General features: G+C 37.4%; 1 pseudogene; it reads left to right on the top strand.

Moving 5' to 3' along the window:
- The first annotated feature begins 3,137 nt into the window (after window positions 1–3,137).
- LOC143672100 (zinc finger and BTB domain-containing protein 44-like) lies at window positions 3,138–4,598 on the top strand (annotated as a pseudogene).
- Window positions 4,599–5,615: the final 1,017 nt, after the last annotated feature.

Below are 5,615 nucleotides of genomic sequence, written 5' to 3'. Positions count from 1 at the left end.
GTTGTATACACTCAAGCACACCAATGTAGAGCTTTATGGGAGTCCCAGAGAGAGACGAAAGAGAGAAAGGGGCAGAAGGAATATTCGAAAAAATCATGGCAGATAAATTCTCATGTTTAATTAGAGACATAGATAGGCACATTCAAGAATCCCAACAAACCGCAAACAGGAAAAACTCACAGAGAACAACACCCAGACACATAATAATCCAACTGTTGAGTGGCATGGACAAGGAGAATTTTTGAAAGCTGCTAGGAAGGAGTAACAAGGTATGTACAATGGAATCTCAATAATATTAAGTGGTAGTTTCTCATCAGAGCCCATGTAGGTAAAAAGGCAGTGGTACAAAGTATTTAAAATGTGAAAAGAAATCAATTACCAACTAAGAATTTATATCCAAGGTTCAAAAAGGAGGGAGAGATTAAGGCATTCCCATAAAAACAACAGCTGAGAGAATTCATTACTACTAGACCTGCCCTGCAAGCAGTGCTGAAGGGAGTTCTTCACACTGAAAGGAAAAGACACTAGGTTCAAATCAGCATAAAGAAATAAAGACCTATGGTGAAAGTAACCATATAGATAATTATAAGTGCTAATATTCTTTACTTTATTTTTTTGGTATGCAACTGCACTTCTTATTAAAATGCAAATGGCTAAAAAATGATAAATCTCTAGTTTTGGAAATGCAATATACAAAGATACAGTTTGCAATAAGTACAAAAATAAAGGTAGGGAATGAAGGGTCATAGGAACAGTGAGTGCATATTGATATCAAGTTGGTATCAAATAAAACATGGTTATTATAGGTTTAGAATGTTAAAGCGTAACATCATGGTAACCACAAAGAAAATACATGAAAAATATATCCAGAAGAAAATGAAAAAGGACTCAAAATGTTATAATATGAAGAATCCAATATATATGAAAGTAGGCGTTAACAAAATAATTGAGCATCTTAAAAGAAGTAAGACCAATACAAGGTGTTAATAATAGGTTGGTATTGGAATTCTGTATTTTATGCATGGTTTTTCTATAAACCCATAACTTCCCTAATAAAAAAAAGTCTGACTTAAAAAGTCAAAGTGGCAAAATAACAGAAGAAAATTCCGCATTATCAGTAGTTGCTTTAAATTTAAATGGATTGAACTCTTCAGTCAAAAGGCAGAGATTCTTTGATTCCCAGTGCCTGCCCATGCAGAAAGCAAACAAACAAACAAAAAAGGCAGAGATTGACTGAACGATTAAAGAGTGTGACCCAAGTATATGCTGTTTACAAGAAATGTACCTTAAATTCAATGACATAGTAGGTTGAAAATGAAAGGATGGGAAAAATAGACTGTGCATGTAATAAGAGAGCTCTGGAGAAGCTATACTATTATCAGATAAAATAGACTTTAAAGAAATGTTATGAGGGACCAAAAAGTTCATTACATGGGGAATGAAGGGTCAATTAATCAAGAAGACATAATTATGATAACTATAAATGGACCTAACAACAGAGCCGCAAAATATATGAAGGAAATAATGACTGATTGGAAGGGACAAATACACGGACCTACATTAATAATAGGAGATTATAGTACACCACTTTCAATAATGAAGAGAACATCTAGACAGGAGATCAATACAGAAACAGAAAACTTGAATGATACTCTAAATGAATTAGATTTAACAGACATATATAGAACACAGCATACAACGGCAGTGGAACAAACATTCTTCTCTAGTGTACATGCATCATTCTGTAGGATAGACCTTAATATCGTAAGTCACAAAATCTCAATAAATTTGAAACTATTGAAATCATACAAGCTATCTTCCGCATCCACAATGGAATGAAACTAGAGATCAGTAACAAAGGGAGAAATGGAAAATTCACAAATATGTGGCAATTTAGCAATGTACTCTTAAACAACCAATGTTGATTCTTCTTTAACAAATGATAAGAGATCATAATGGGAATTATGAAATTTCTTGAGGAAAATAAAGATGCACACACAAGATACCAAAACTTATGGATACAGCAAAGGCAGTGTTTAGAGGGACTTTAAACCTCTAAATGCCTATGTTTTTTTTTTAAAGAGAGATCTCAAATCAGAGACCTAACCTCAAAACTGGAGGATATAGAAAAAAATAGAAAACTAAAATCCAGACAGAAGGAAGGAAATAACAAAGATTAAGGCAGACATATATGAAGTAAAGAATAAAAAACAATAAAACCTTTAAAAAGATCAGTAAAATTGACAAACTTTTAGGTGTTACTAACAGAAAAAAGAGGACATAAATAGCTAAAATCAGAAAAAAAGGGGACTTTGTAACGACCCCTCAGAAATAAAAAAGTATCCCTTTAGGGATACCATCAACAACCGACTACCAATAGTTTCGATAACCTAATTGACAAATTCCTACAAGCACACAAACTACCAACAATGACTCCTAGCAAAGCACTTACTAGTAAAGAGATTAAATCAGTAATCAAATACCTCCCAACCTTTGCTGGGAGGACCCAGGACCAGATGGAGTCACAGGTGAATTTTATCAAACATTCCAAGAAGAGTTGATACCAATTGTGCACAAACTCTTCCCAAAAATTGAGGAGGAGGGAACACTCCCTAACTCATTCTATGAAGCCAAAGTCATCATAACACTAAAGCCATATAAAGATGCCACAAGAAGAGAAAGTTACATACCAATATCCTTAATGAATATGTATGAAAAAATCCTCGACAAAACACTAGCAAACTGAATCCAATAGCACATCAAAAGAATTACACAACATGATCAAGTGGGGTTTATCCCAGCAATGCAAGAGTGGTTTAAAATAAGGAGATCAATTGATGTAGAAAAGTTATTTGACAAAACCTAGTCAGCTTTTTCGACAAATACACTTAGAAAACTAGGAATAGAGGGAAACGTCCTCAACATGATAAAGGGCACTTGTAGAGAAACCATCACTACATCAATTCAATGGTGAAATACCAAAAGCATTCCCTCTAAGATCAGGAACAAGAAAGATGCTCACTGCCACCACTGTTACTCAGCATTGTGCTGGAAGATCTAGCTAGAGCAATTAGGTCAAGGGAAAAAGGCATCCAAATTGGAAGGGGAGAAATGAACTTTCCTTATTTGCAGATAGCATGATCTTAAATGTCTCAGCATTGGGGGGGACCAGCAGGAAGCCACGTACCCTGCACTCCCCTGGGCCACTGCCATCGCCCAGGTTTGGCGGGAAGAGCAGCAGCAGCAGGCCTCCAGGCATGGGACCCAGACAGGACACTTCTGATTCATTTGCATCCTTGAAGAGCATCTGTAGATTTACTCATTCCCACAGCCAAGAAATGCTTGGAAAGCTAAATATGCTGCAAAATGATGGACATTTTTGTAATATCACCATCCGTGTCCAGGACAAAATCTTCTGGGCATATAAGCTGGTCTTGGCAGCTTACAGTGATTTCTCTGGCACCAAGAAACTGGCTTTATACTCCTCTTAGAATATGCTTATACAGCCACTCTGTCAATTAACACAGAAACTATTATTGATGTTCTCACTGCCACCAGCTAAATGCAAATGTTTAGTGTTGCTAGCACCTGCTCGGAGTTCATGAAATCAAGCATGTTATGGAATATACCCAACAGACAACCAGAAAAAAGCTTAGATGCTGGACAGGAAAATAATTCCAACTGCAATTTTACTTCTCGAGATGGAAGCATTTCTCCAGTGCCTTCAGAGTGCAATGTGGTAGAAAGAACCACTCCTGTTTGCTGAGAGTCCTGAAGAAAGTGCAAAAACTACATCGTTATGTCTCCTGAAAGTCCCATAAAGTGTAGCACACAAGTTCTCCCCAGGTATTAAATTCTTCAGCTCCCTACTCAGAAAATAAAAAATCAACCAGTTGACTCTTTTTTAGCTTTTCCCTGGACTTTTCCTTTTGGAATTGATTGAAGGATTCAGCCTGAAAAAGTTAAGCAGGAGGAAAATACCCAGACTTTAGAATTACCTGGCCCCTCTGAGCCAGGTGGAAGCCTGGTTGATCATGTGACTTGTGAAAGAACAAAAATTGGCTTGCCTCTGGGTACTGAAGATGTCCAGGTCAAAGTAGAAAGGCTAAGTGATGAGGAGGTCCATGAGGAAGTGGCCCAGCCTGTCAGTGCATCTCAGAGTTCCTTGAGTGATCAGTAGACAGTGCTGGGAAGTGAGCAAGTTCAAGAGGAACTTCTGATTAGTCCACGGTCTTACTCTATAGGCCCAGCAGATGAAGGCATCACTGAGGGCTTACCCTACCTTCAAAGCACTTCTGGCACTAATGTCCATGCAAATGATGATTCCATTGACTGGAAAATGTTCAGTATTCCTACCAACTCTACATTGCTCTTTCTACCAGCAGTACAGAACAACCAAGCCCGAATGGTCCAGACAGAATTTTCAGTGTCCAATTTGCAGCATGTGATTTACCTTCATTCAGAACCTAAAGCAGCACATGCTCATCCCCTCAGGAATTAAACCCTTTCATTGTGACCACTATGGAAAAAAGTTTGCCAGGGCTTACATGCTAAAGATCCATCGCCTAAAGCGTGAAGCGATTTCCTAGTACTGGACTACTTAAACCTGGAGCAAGAAGAGACCCTTGTTCAGTTTGCTCTTGGAGAATACCGTTTTGAAAGCAACTCCGTCCAGGTGCCTGTATTCACAGGTATCCTTGACCCAGAATTGTGAAAGCACTTTTTCCTTGGGGTCTCTTGGTGGGCTCACATTCAAGGAGGAACAGTCAGAGCAGCCAAAGACCAATGCCTGTGTTGAAGTAGACAGAGACAACCCCCCAAAGTCGGAGCTGGCTTCTATAACTACTGAGTAATAGAGTGGTTAGGTTTCATTTTTTGTTTTTGGAAAAGTTCCTGTGCTTGGTCTTGTATATTTAATTTTAATTAAAAAAAATGGTTTGGGAAAGAATTTCTCTTTTTATTTTGAAAGCCCTACAACTGATGTTTTTTCATGACTGAGAGATTGCTGTAGTAAGTATACAAAAGCATGATGTTGAAACATAATAAAAACTATGAGACTTAAGGAGAAACAGTTGGCTTAAAATATATACCAGTTTCTCCTTCTATTGTTAAAAGTAGGCTGGTAACAAATCATTAGGTCAAAAATAATTCAGGTGATTCCTTCCTGATATGAAAGGTTACACCAGATGCAAATTTCTAAACAGAATTTGACAAGTGACCTGGCTAGGTGCTTACCTCTATACTCAAGATACTATACAATATTTTGTAAAGCCTGTGATTTTTTGAAGTATTTATGGTAGAGCTTTCTTTAAAGCTATTAGAGTAAATACTTCTGAAATCCATCATGCTCTTTTAAACTTTGTCATTTTTCTTATGTTTTTTTTTTTTTTTTTTTTTTGGTGAGATTGGTGTTGGGCTAGGCAGTCCCTGTACCTTTGCAGTACCACACCTCCAGATCATCTTTACTTCATCTATGAAAAGAGGCAAAGAGCCATGACTGAGTAGAGTCCGGCTGTGCATAAAATGACTAGACCTGGAGGCCTGCCATAGGAGGAGTCTAAATCCCACCCTCATAGGAACTCTTTTTAAATATAACTTTTCTGATTAAAATTGAT

This window comes from Tamandua tetradactyla, chromosome X (genome assembly GCF_023851605.1).
Source record: "Tamandua tetradactyla isolate mTamTet1 chromosome X, mTamTet1.pri, whole genome shotgun sequence".
NCBI lineage: Eukaryota > Metazoa > Chordata > Mammalia > Pilosa > Myrmecophagidae > Tamandua > Tamandua tetradactyla.
This window is presented reverse-complemented; position numbering and strand designations above follow the sequence as displayed.